Genomic DNA, 13,202 nt, shown 5'->3' with positions numbered 1-13,202 from the left:
AGCCTTAAAGTTACAAAAGCCTGACGTTTTTTTTTTTTTTTTTTTTCTGATTTAATGCAGCTTTAATATAACTTGATGGGCTTTTCATCATCACAAAAACCTTGAAGACTTTTTTAATAATTCATTGTAGAGATTGTGAATACCTGCAGGGATTTCAACAAAGGCTGTGATGTTAGTGCAAAAGTGTCATCCCCAAAAAACAACCAAACAACTTCTGGTATTTTTGTAGTTCTCAGTGAGCATTGAACTTGGTATTTGGGCTGATTTCTCATTTAAACATACAACAAATCTGGATTTTCCTATAAAAACATGTTTTGTCAGTCTTGTCCCTCTTTCTTTGAATTCCATTTTTTCTCGGTCGCCACACCCTCCTCTCAACTCCCAGTTTCAGCTCTTTTTACGTCTTTCAGTGTTTTCTAACAGAGCCGACATCAGCATCGAGTTACATATAAAAGTGCTGGCAGGCGGAGAATAAAATCATAGCGGTGCTGCGCTTTTAAGGCCGCGAATTCCTACAGATTAAAAAGAAACCTATCGCATTTCTTTCCTCAGCCACAGCCGCGTTATTCCTCCTCTGTCATCTACTTTTATGGCTGTCTTAGCTTCTCGCTCAGGTTTTATGGAAGCTTTGAAGTGGCCTGCACCTGTTGTGTCAGAGTCGGCGAGCGCTGCCGCTGCTTCCTGCCGATGTGCACCCTGTCTCCAGTTTGACCCCGGAGCCGCAGCCTCCTTTCGGGGTCATGGAGAACGGTCAAAGGGAGGGATTAGGTCACATGACTGCATGGGAATTTCTACACCCCAACACCTTTGGGCTAATAATATCTGTCAGTGGTGATTTGGAAGTGCTTTCTGACAAATATAGAAAAGATTTGGAAGCTTTGATGAAAAGCAGATACACCTCCCTGCTCTTCCATTCCTCCGGCAGACGTGAAGTCAAATGACCGTTCCTCCTGGTTATTTTCTTTTCCTTCTCTGTTTAAAGCTCTTATAAATATCCCCGTCCATAAAGCGCATTGGAGAGCAGAGCAAAGCTGCTTCTAATTTGGTGTACTCTGGGTGAACTTTGACCATTTCCTCTGACTGGGCCTGGTGTATGTGAGCTATGTGCTGGGTGCTCCTGCAGAGAAAACCTGGAGGAAAAACACTTCCAGACTGGATGGAGCGTCAGCTGAGTGGACGAAAAGGAGGTGGAGGAGGAGGAGGAGGAGGAGAAGGCTTGGATCCACCGACTGGGAGTAATATTCCTCTAATCCTCCTGGGCTATGCCTACCGCTCCACACCCAAATCACCACAGCTTTCTCCTTTAACACAAACCAAATACACAAACACCCAGAGGAGCTTCAGGAAATGCCTCTCCTCCTCCTCTTTCTTGTTTTTTTTCCTCATTCTCTCCAGTTTCTGGTCTGTTCTAATCGTCAGGTTTCCTTCCATCCGCATGATCTATTGTTCTATCACACGACTAGAAGACATGAGATTTTTCCTTAAATTAACCCATAAAGACCCAAACAGCCACTGGCAACCAAAAGCATCTACTGATCTAAACTGTTTAATAGCTATTGATCCACTAATCTTATCAGAACGTGTAAATAGTTGGTGTAAAATGCAGTTTGTCATCTTTTCATGGTCATCAGATATGACCCATTTGGACGTTCAGAGGTTCTGTAGTCAACGTGGAAACACTGATTCACCAGTAAAACCCATGGAGTTGGATCAATGACAATGGATTGAGATGCTTGTTTTAAAATTCAGTTAATGATATTTTCACTGAAAAAGTCACTTTTTTTGTCTCTGTTTCTGATATAATAACCCTCAATTTTAATCTGTGCTTTTATGAACATCTATCTGATCAGTGAATTAGATATTGGAAAATACCAGATTTTCATGGAAAACTGCAAAATGCAGTGGATAATATTATAATAAATAAATCACTTAAGAAACTTTAAATATGGAAAAGAAACTGCCACATAAGTAGCACTGGGTCTTTATGGGTTAAAACCATTTTACACACACCTTTCCTTCTATTATTTGAGGCAGAGAGCAGCTTTGTCCTCATTTCCAAAGCAGCATCATTGTGTTAAATAGCCTGTGTTCAGCGACAGACTTTGCTTCAGGTTCTTTGCCATCTGTTGGTCATGTGGACCATGTGGGCTCAGTTTTACATGTCACTGATTTTCAGACTGGGGGACACTGGATGTAAGGACGGGAAGGGCATGGAATAGAAATATGACGCTGCAGCTCGCCACATTATTTCCACTTTACCTCACATCCTGCCTCAGAGTTAACATTTTGGACTCAGCTAATGTTAACACAGGTCTTAAATATGAAGATTAAAATCCAACATGAATGTCTAAATGTCACAAAAAATAGGTTCGCTCTACCTTTAAGGACTTCGACATTTCCATTGGTCTGAACAGGAAATTAAAGCCATCATAGAGGACCCCTCTACAAGACAAATAACACCGAGTCTACAAAAAATAATATATGGAAAACCCTTCAAGCCCATAGCTGATAAAGACCTACTTTTGGGTCTAATTTGGACGAACTAATCTAAAACTCATATTTATCATCCACCACACTCATTTATCATTTAGTGTTTACACTCAGTCATCCATCTGTGTACGCGCTTCTTCACATTATTTTGGATTCGTCTAATGATCATCTGTGTATTTTATTATTGTTAACCACAGAGCTTGTCCATGAACTTAAAAAAAAGAGATTTACAGACTGTTAGACTGGGTGATGTTTTCTACAAACTCAGTGTTTAGATTTAATCTCACACACACACAGTCCTGCTGCAGAAAATACTTATGAGGTATGAAATATGGATTAATACGCAGATGAAAATAGTCCCTAGCGCAGCCAATTCATCCTGTTTTCAATGCACCAGTACGTTACTACTTTTGCTTAGTAGTAAATATGTAATAGAGTAATAGAGTAATAGAGTAAATATGTAGCAAAATATTTGCATTTTGTTAGAAAAAAATGCATTGTAGATTTAATCATTGCTTCAGTGTCTACATTTTGGCACCAATATTTAACCCTTAAAGACCTAGAACTGTTTTTGTGACAATTTTTACATTTATTTTTCTCTACATTTAATCTTTCTTGTGTTATTTTTCACAATTTACTGCTTTATTCTCAGTGTTTTTCAGTGAAAAGTAAATATTTTTCCATAAACTATTTAATTTACTGACCGTGTAGATGTTCATAAAAGCTCGGAGTAAAGTCAGTGGTTATATCAGCGTAGAGAAAGGTGAAGAAAAAGTGACTTTTCAGCAAAATACATCATTAAATGAACTAAAACACAACGAATATCATTTATCAAACTTGGGACTCTGACCATCCCAATGGGTTGTATCTGATGCCAAGGAAAAACTGAGAAACTGCATTTTACCTGAAGTGGTTAGTAGTTAGTTATTAAATATTTTTAATCAGTATATGCTTTTATTTGCCAGCGGCTGTTTAGGTCTTTGAGGGTTAAGGATTCTACAAACTACAATAATGGAATTAGACAGAAAACAAAAACCCAGTAGATGTTAAATATATGATTGACTGAGTTTAGTGAAGATGTGTTTAATGTCTAAGATGGTTTGGATCAAAATGTTTTATTTTGTTTTGTTTCTTTTAACAATGATAAATCTACATGAACTTATTCAAATTGGCTTCATCTGTGAATTCTTTGAACTAATTTTGGCATGAATTAACATTTTATTTTTTATTTCTTATTTTTATGGCCATTTCTGCATCACCTTATATTAGTAAGCCAGTCATTTCAAAGAGATGCATGTTTGATTAACCAAAACTTTTGTCTGAGCGTTATTGAAAACGTACACACAAAATGCTGTACAAGCAAGATAAAATAAAAATTAACAGACTCCACACTGTTCTGTAATACTAGATCCAGTTTTAGAAGTACAATGATCAAAATCACAATGAAAAACGTGTATTACTTAAACTTATTTGAATTTCAAATTTGGTGACGCACAGCTCAGTCTTCAGGGATTAATGGTTTCAATGATGTGTTAACACTGTAGATTGATACCACCCATTGGAATTTGAAGCCTGGAATTAATGATTTGGTCACTGCCATGGTAGTTTTTTTGCAGCCTCGATAGATCTGGACACATATTTGGAGTAAATGGCAGAATTTGAGAGCTAATGCTAAATGCTCGCTTTATGACACAGTAAGACATTAACTCATTTCTGTAACAAAATTATTTGACAGTTTTGTTGGTGTCACTTACCTACAGCTACGGTCAAAAAATGTCTTATTCATTAAACAGAAGTTCAAAAAATCAGATATGGAATTCTATTATCTCTAAAATATTAGTGGAGCTGTAGTTTATGTAAGGACCACCAGTACTTACTAGAGTAAATAAATAAAGCCAGTGTGACCAGAATCATCCATGTAAATATATTTGACTTTGTATTTGTGCAGAAATGTTCAGTGGGAGTCTATTCAATAACATTCAGACTACAGTTTTGTCTTACAAAGCCTCTGAAATGATGCCTCAGTTTATGTTTTAACCCTTAAAGACCCAAACATCCGCGAACAACCTGGAGCTTCTACTGATCTAATATGTTTAATACCTGTTTATCCATTAATCCTATCAATACATGTTGGTGGTGTTGGTGTAAAATGCAGTTTGTCATCTTTTCATGGTCATCATATATGACCCATTTGGACGTTGAGAGGCTCCGTAGTTGCTGTGGAAACACTGTTGTCTTCTACAACATTGATTCACCAGTGAAACCCATAGAGTTGGATCAAAGACAGTGGATGGAGACACTTGGTTTGTGTTCAGTTTATGACATATTTTGCAGAAAAAGTCACTTTTTCTTGTTTTCTCTGATTTTGATATAATAACCCTAAGGAACATCTATATGTGAATTTCCCTATTGTGGGATCAATAAAGGAATATCTTATCTTATCTTATCTTATGATCAGTAAATATAGAAAAATACCTGATTTTTACTCAAACAATGCAAAACACAAAGGATAATATTACAATAAATGGTGGTAAATCACTTCAGAAAGGTTAAATTCATATGGGAACTGATACAAAAAGTAGCACTGGGTCATTATGGGTTAATTGAAATTCTTAAACTGTGTTGAATGTGGCCATCATGGTGTGTACATGATGGAAACAGTGATGTTATCAGATCCAGATTATAAGAGCTTATCCAGTTAGATAATGTCATTGTGTTCAGAGTCAAAAGAAATTTATAGTTGTTCAGTTTTTCGGAGCTCATCCGGCTCTGTACATTGGCAGACTCCCGGTGTCAATGAGCCAATCAGGAGGGCTGTTTTCTCTAGTCTTTCCCCTCATTCATGCTGCAGCCTCCAGCAGGGAGTGTGTGCTTTCCTGTTTGACCTCACCGGCAGGTTCAGCCAGAGGCTAAGGGTTCAGCAGCCGCCGCAACCGCACATTTTTCTCTGCCTGCTCTTAAGTTAGACCGAGATTTAGCGAGTGCTTGTCTGTCACCAGCCTTTATTCCTCTAATGGCGCTTTCTGTGTATGTTAACATGCAGGGAAGTCGACTCAAAGTTTAATCAGGCAGAAAATGGAAAAAGGCTCCCCTGTACCTGATAGGGCCTAAACACCGCCGCTGTACAGGTACCCATTGACCACCCATCCCCCCCATACACACACACACACACACACACACACACACACACACACACACTCACTCATAAACACACACACTGAGGGGTGTAATGCATCTCCATTTATGCGTCCCATCTGTCTGCAGGTGGCCACACTGCCTCCCAGAAGCAGCCATGAGTTTCAAATAGGCAGAATTGTTGGCGCTGCCTCTGCTCTGTGTGAAACTACCCAGCCGTCACAAATGCTCCTAAGGCATATCAGTAGCAAAAGTATTTTTCCTCTGGATGTATGTTAAAGTGTGTCGCACCACCTGGGGAAGGCTAATATACATTGTTTTTGTGCTCTAGTAGTCACACATACTCATCACCGTCTCATGTGAACACCTTGTTTCACTTATTACATGTGTGATACGGGGCGTTTGATGATATTACTGTGTAAAAGAGAAAGGATGTGTGTCTGTAGTGGAGTCAAATGTACCTGGCTTGTATCTAAAGTACTGTAGCTACAGATAGGTTTCGGAATTTAGGATTTGGACTCTTACTGGGGATGAAATAAAACACACCAACGGAGCACAGAAAGAAAGGAACTGTATTAATTAAGCTGACATTGTCCTAAGGGGTATTGTTTTGGTTCAGTTTGTTTGTTAACACTCTAGCAGCAAAACTATTGGTTGAATTCATACCAAATTGGGTTTATAGATTGCCAGTGACCCAGAATAGATGTCATTACATTTTGGGAAAAGTAGGTCTTAAAATTTTGTATGAATTTTTTAAAGTCTTTTTTTCCCTTCCATTTACTTATAATGGGTGAAATTTCAAATGTCTATAAAAAACAGCAATTTTGTTTCAGTTTACTTCAAACTTGGCGCATATATAGAGGCGATTGATAGTCTGACATCAGCACATGCATAGACATGATGACATCAGCTGGATCGATGCCAAAATAAGCTACAATACATGCAAGGGGTGGGGTTTGTTGTGCCTGGAACCACTCATTCGTCTGATTATGGGTTATAGGGTGGACCTTAATCCTCAAAGACCTAAACAGCTGCCAACAACCAAACTCATTTACTGATCTAAAATGTTTAATACTTGTTGAACCACTACAACAATACATGTAAATAATTCAGGTAAGATGCAGTGTCTCAGTTTTTCATGGTCATCAGATATGACCCATTTGGACGTTCAAAGGGTCTGTAGTGAATGTGGAAACACCGACATCTTCTAAAACATTGTTTCACCAGTAAAACCCATGGAGTTTGATAAATGACAGTGGATGCAGACACTTGCTTTATGTTCAGTTAATTATATATTTTGCTGTTTTCTCTGCTTTGAATTTTTTCTGAGCTTTAATGAACATCGACATGATCAGTAAATTAAATATAGGAAAATGCCTGATCTTTGTTTTTTAAAAAAAGGAAAATGCAGAGGACCACATTAGAATAAATGATGACAGATCATTTAGGAAAGGTGAAATGTAGTCAGAAAAAATTTATTTAGAATTGCCAAAAAATGGTTCTAGGTTTTACAGAGTTAATAGTTTTCTGACACTAACCAAAAACAATGGCTGAGTTTTCAGTTAAATGTATTATATGCAGCTTTTCATCAGATTTTTCAACATTTAAATCAGTCTCGAATGGCAAAAAATTGACTTTTTACTGAGTTTGGACAATTTTTTCTGAGCCTTGCACCTTGAATAAAGTCATCATCTACCCACACTATAACATAATCATAACTAGAAAAGCACTCGGAGAGCGCAGACCTCCGCCAAGCGCAAAAATTCCCCACATAATCGGTGATACAAATCCTACATTTATTTTTTTTAAATAAAATCCGCCTTCTGGATCAGATCCAGATCAGCCTTTGAAATGTGATAGAGGACCCCATTGTCAATTCCTGAGTTAAATTTCATGAGTTTTGGTCAATAATTAAGTGAGATATTGGGAAACGAAAATTTTGGCCCCATTTACCACAATGTTAACGAAAATTTCAAAGTGATCCAGAATCCAGGATTTCTTCCGGATCACCCCCAAAAGTTAATCATTTCTTCCTTATCCCATTTCCAACAAACCCTGAAAATTTCATCCAAATCTGTCCATAACTTTTTGAGTTATGTTGCACACTAACGGACAGACAAACAAACAGACAGACAAACAAACCCTGGCAAAAACATAACCTCCTTGGCGGAGGTAATCAAGTACAAGAGGCGCTCTTTTGCTTTTTGCCTGGACACTGACTGCACTTACCACATAAAACACTGCAGCATACACACTGGAGCTTTATATGGTTTATGTGAGCGCTACAGATAATGTTGCATCTCATTTCTTCTTATGTATGAGCTGGCAATAACCTGTTTGGAGCTTTTATTGAACAAGTGCTGCAACTGTTGCTAGTTCACATCACCACTGGTCTGAGCAGTTCCCTCCTTCTGTCCATTTTCCTACCTTATGGGCGAAGGCGGTGGATGTATCAACAGAGCTGGTTTCAGAAGTTTAAATGCTAAATATTTCCCATATAATTTATGCATCTTGTTGGTTTAAATGCCGCATTAAAAAAACAGATAGAATTATTAAGTTGTTCAGTAAATATAAGAATGGAAACTACACACCTGAACCACCTCTGGATGTAGTAGAAGATACATTCCAGCTAAAGTACAAAGGTCTGTAAAGTAACTTTCAAGGAGGAAAAGCTTTAAGATTCCTGCATTATAGATTTGTACATTGTTGTCCATAAAGTTGGAATTTTTTTTTTTTTTTCTCTTCTGAAACAACAATGATAGTGTGATTCATTCTTGGTAGTTGGTAGATAAAGTAACTGGGACTCAATATGTAATCATTGCACTGGGTCAAAGGTGAATACTGATGTGTACAAATAAGAATAAAAAGGAATGTGATTGAAAACAACATTATTTCAACTTCACGGACAAAAGTGTAGCTATTGTGTTGGTTCTCCTTGATCATACGTTTGTTAGCTCGACTGTAGATGGATGTACCAGATGTGATCACACTGTGTTTTGCTGTGTTCTTATAAACTCAGAGTATTGCTCATTCATTCTATGACCTTTGATTCACCAACAAACATGAGGTCAAGGACAGGGGTCGTCTTCACAGAGAGACCTCACAACAATGAACATATACTCACAGAAAAGGGTTATTCTTGCTACAGCTTTGGTAATGTCACTAGAATGGTCATTTTTATTGTATGAGGAAGACTATTTTCACTTTAAGGTAAGATAGGACTTTATTTATCCCACCATGGGGAAATTTACAGTTAGCAGTAACATACAACATACAATCACAGAGAGAAAAGACAGGTAGAAAAAAAAACACGAGTGAAAATGAAAAAACGTAACGTGAAAATTAAAATAATATGTATAAATATTTATATACATGAAGAAATTGAATTAAAAATTAAATATTATTTACATATTTACATCATCATCATGGCTGCACATGTACATGGTGTGATATAAGGGATGGGGGTGGGGGTCACTGGGAACTGTTATAATCTAATGCAGGGGTGTCAAACTCATTTTAGTTCAGGGGCCACATTCAGCTAAATTTGATCTGCAGTGGGCCGAACCAGTAAATTAATAACATAATAATATATAAATAAAGTCAACTCCAAAGTTTTCTCTATGTTTTAGAGCGAAAAAAGTAAATTTACGTTATGAAAAGTTTTATGTCTACAGACTATCCTTTCAAAAGATGTGAATCACATGAACAAACTGAAAAAATAAGTGTAATTTTAACAATATTATCAGGCAGAATATTGTTAAAATTGTTCTCACTTCTCTTAAGACATTTCAGGTTGTTCATATTTGTTCAGGTTATTCACATTTTTTGCAAAATTATACTTTGAGTGAAACAGAAAAATTTGGAGTTGTCATTATTTCTGTGTTATTATGATAGTATTTTACTGAATTCCGCCCACTTGAGATTGAATTGGTCTGAATGTGGAACCTGAACTAAAAGGATTGTTAATATCTTCGTGTAATTTTTGCATTTCAAAAATTCATCCCAAGGGCCGGACCGGACCCTTTGGCCGGCCGGATTTGGTCCCCGGGCTGCATGTTTGACACCCCTGGTCTAATGCAGTGTTTTTCAACCTTAGGGTTGGGACTCCTCATGGGGTCGCCTGGAGTTCAAATGGGGTCACCTGAATTTTTTAGTAATTGATCAAAATTAAGAAAAACTTACGTATAAAAATATATGGTGAGTTGATAGAGACAATCCCAATACATACAAGACGTGACAAACAGTGACGCTTAAACTGAAGCACTGTGGTACTGTTTATCTTTCAAATGTTCATTGTGGTCGGTTTCAGATGCTGCAGCTCTTTCACAATTCATAGTTTGAGTTCTTGTTTGTTCAGTATTAATTGTCAGCCTTGTAAATCCAAGCTGGACTGACTGTACATATCCTGACCAAGGAAAATAAAATTCTCACTTTGTGCAGTAATCTACACCTGGCTTTTCTGCCTCCGTCCATAATAATATACATTATATAGCCTAAATGTCGTCTAAAATTAACGTTTATTTGCAACATAGTATAGCAAACTATTACATGATCAAACACAAATTAATTGTAGCAAAAAAAAAAGTCTCTGTTCTAGGTTCGCCAGAAATTTGTGATGTTAAAATGCAGTCACGAGCCAAAAAAGTTGGGAACCACTGGTCTAATGGCTGTGTGTCTGATGGCTGTGGGGTTGGCTATGGGTGAATATGAAGAAGGCTTTCAAATTGTTCAGTGTTTTTTCTTTGCAATTGCATTTTCCCTTATAGACCCTTTATATGTTTTTGTTATGTGGATGACCAGCAGTAGCATGGGCTGCACATCATTCAGTATGTAGTAAGGTTTTTCGTAGACTACCACAACCAAAACGGAAGCAGCCATGTTGTCTAAAAACATCCCCCCCCCATCCACACCTCTACAGTTGTGTCTGTTACATAATTAAATTTGTGCAAGACACACAAAAAGCAAACATTACCTCCCCCTTCAAATGTGTACAAATATCAGCATGTCTGCTCTGTTTCTGCCTCCGCCAGCAACTGAGGGAAATCGTTCGGAGCATTCAGAGTGATGAGATGACCTGCCTACAATGAAAACAAATGTCTGTCTGTCCGTCCTAATCAATGAAACCAGGTCGCACTGCACTTGTCTAAATAATGGAGAAATAACATGGATGACTCGCCTTACTCAAGTTGTTTACTCTTCAGCTGAAAACCACTTGAGATTCAGTCTGGCAAACTTTTTAAATCCTAACGCAGCACCATTATGTCAGCTTTATGCAAGGCTACTTAAAGATTCTGCAGAAGTTTTAAGCAGTAGATGCTGTCACTGTTTCATAACGAGTCATAGAGACTTTCTCCTTGCTGCCCAAACTTCATCTCAAGCTCAGATAAGAGTGAGAATCGATAGGTTTGTAAAACATCTTATTCTAATTAACCTCTGCGGTCATCTCACTTTTCAGCCAAACGGGACGCTGACTTGTTAAGTCTTCCCTCGAGCCGCAGAACTCGCTGAATGCAAAGCTGTAAAATTTTTGCAAAAAGTCACACAGGGTGAATGTAGCGGAAGATTAGATTAAACCATCAGGGAATTCCATGCAAGGACGAGGGTCCAGTAATTATAAGAGCTTGTCCCTTACCATCAGTAATTGAGTTTATTCTGATGAAGTACGGAAGAATGTAATCTAATCAGTAGAGATGCTGGAAAGACTGTTTTCCATTTTCTATGCAGATAGGTTGTGTGCATGTGGGCAGCAGTACGGTGGTTCTGGTGCAGATTCACTTCAAGGTGCTAAGTGCACTATGATTGGTCGGACCTGTCTGGAGGGACATTAGTACCTGCAAATGATGACGATATCACCCCTATATAGTACCTGTAGATGTATTAACCCTTTCTTTGACACTCACTGAAATACTCTGAAATTCAAAATTCCAACCTTTGTGTGTTTTTGGACATTGTCATCTACCTCCTCACCGGTTGGCATGACAACAGTCTCCCTCCTCTTGCCGTAAAAAACCCAAGCAGCACTTGCTAAAAAGTAAACACATGCAATAAAACAACTCTTATAAGGTCATAAATTGACAAAAATCACTCATATTCACTATTTGCAGCTTCAGAATTTCTATAAAATCTCTCTTCTTGACCTCACTGCATCACAGGATTGGCCCCATATTTTAAGTTTGTGGAAATTACCAAAAATAGTCACTTGCTCGATAAAGGGTTAAAAGAGTCAGTCACCCTTTCTTCAATACACACAACTTTTTTTTTTTTTTTTTTTTTACTTTTTTCACATTTAAATGCACACATTCATGTCTGTATATATATACACAGAAGGTGATTTTTACATTTACATTCATGTTTTGAAACTCAGACTCTGTTATTTTAGTCATATAACTACAGAGTAATTACAGAAATTGTGTGTGCAGATACTTTGTTGGAACACATTCCTTAAAGACACCAGACCATAGACTCAAAAAGCTGCTTCTGTTCTAATAACATGCTATTGTAGCTGCTTTCACTTGTATAAACATCATGTATGGTGAAGTTTCCAGCTGCTCTGTCCTGTTCAACCAACAACTGAACATTTTAGGACATATTTTCAGTATGGACTACAACCGCTGCTGCTGACAAACAATAATGGCGTACTCTGAGAACTGTTCGTCGGAAGATGAAATGTTGTGATGCATCTAGTTATAGATGTAACAAATTAAGAAAGAATTGAAACAGGTTGTAGAAATCCACTTGATTTTTTGCCAAAATGAATATAAAGATAACTTTGCAGCACCTGGAGGGTTCAAATTCTAACTTCATGAACTATTAGGGTCCAAATACACAAATAAATATACCAAAGACTAATAAAAGTGGGTTTAGCAAAATATGATCCCTTTAAAATGATCTTAGTTTGAGTTAAGTATTTCAGTCATAACCAAGATTTGCATTGGGTAAAAAACTATTAGTGTTCATCACAACAAATCTTCTCAGTTTGATTGGGTTTGTATAAATTAGAACACAGCAAAATTTGCATTTGAAGTGCGTCTGTATTTATTTTTTTTTTTTTATCTTCATGTCATATGTATATTGTGACGTTTGGAATGAATCTCAGTTTGCTTACATTAAATTTTTTGTGCTGCTCCTTTTCTGCTTCTGCTTCTAATTATCTGGGTATAGATATTGTCTTTTGTGTGCAGTTTGAAGCTACGGTGCATCGAGGTCTTTTGCTGTTTTTTAAATTACTAAGCATCCAAGAGAAATTATACAGTTAGCCTTGTGTGAAATGGATATTTTTGAGATGAAGTTGTAGATAAAAACTACATGACTACATTTGGAATGGCTTTATTTTTCTCAATATTTCTTAATGACTTTTTTTTTTTTTGTCTTCTTTTTCTTGTAATGACTTTATGATCTTAAGATACAATTACAAAAAAGTCAGAAGAAATAATGGTCACAGTTAAGCAGAGCCCATTCATCTAGACTGTCAGCCTTTTGTAACTTCACACCCTAAAACCTGCATCCTACATTTCCCACAATGCAACAAAACCAGACCCCCTCATACTGGAAAACCTATTACGTTTAAATGTGCAGCT

At 37.2% G+C, this 13,202-nt stretch overlaps 1 protein-coding gene across 1 annotated transcript in view; it reads left to right on the top strand.

Moving 5' to 3' along the window:
- Positions 1–13,202, top strand: part of LOC115428563 (retinoic acid receptor beta) — a 133,825-nt gene that overhangs the window by 6,395 nt on the left and 114,228 nt on the right. The window lies entirely within an intron of this gene.

Source organism: Sphaeramia orbicularis, chromosome 11 (genome assembly GCF_902148855.1).
Source record: "Sphaeramia orbicularis chromosome 11, fSphaOr1.1, whole genome shotgun sequence".
Classification (NCBI taxonomy): Eukaryota; Metazoa; Chordata; class Actinopteri; order Kurtiformes; family Apogonidae; genus Sphaeramia; species Sphaeramia orbicularis.
This window is presented reverse-complemented; position numbering and strand designations above follow the sequence as displayed.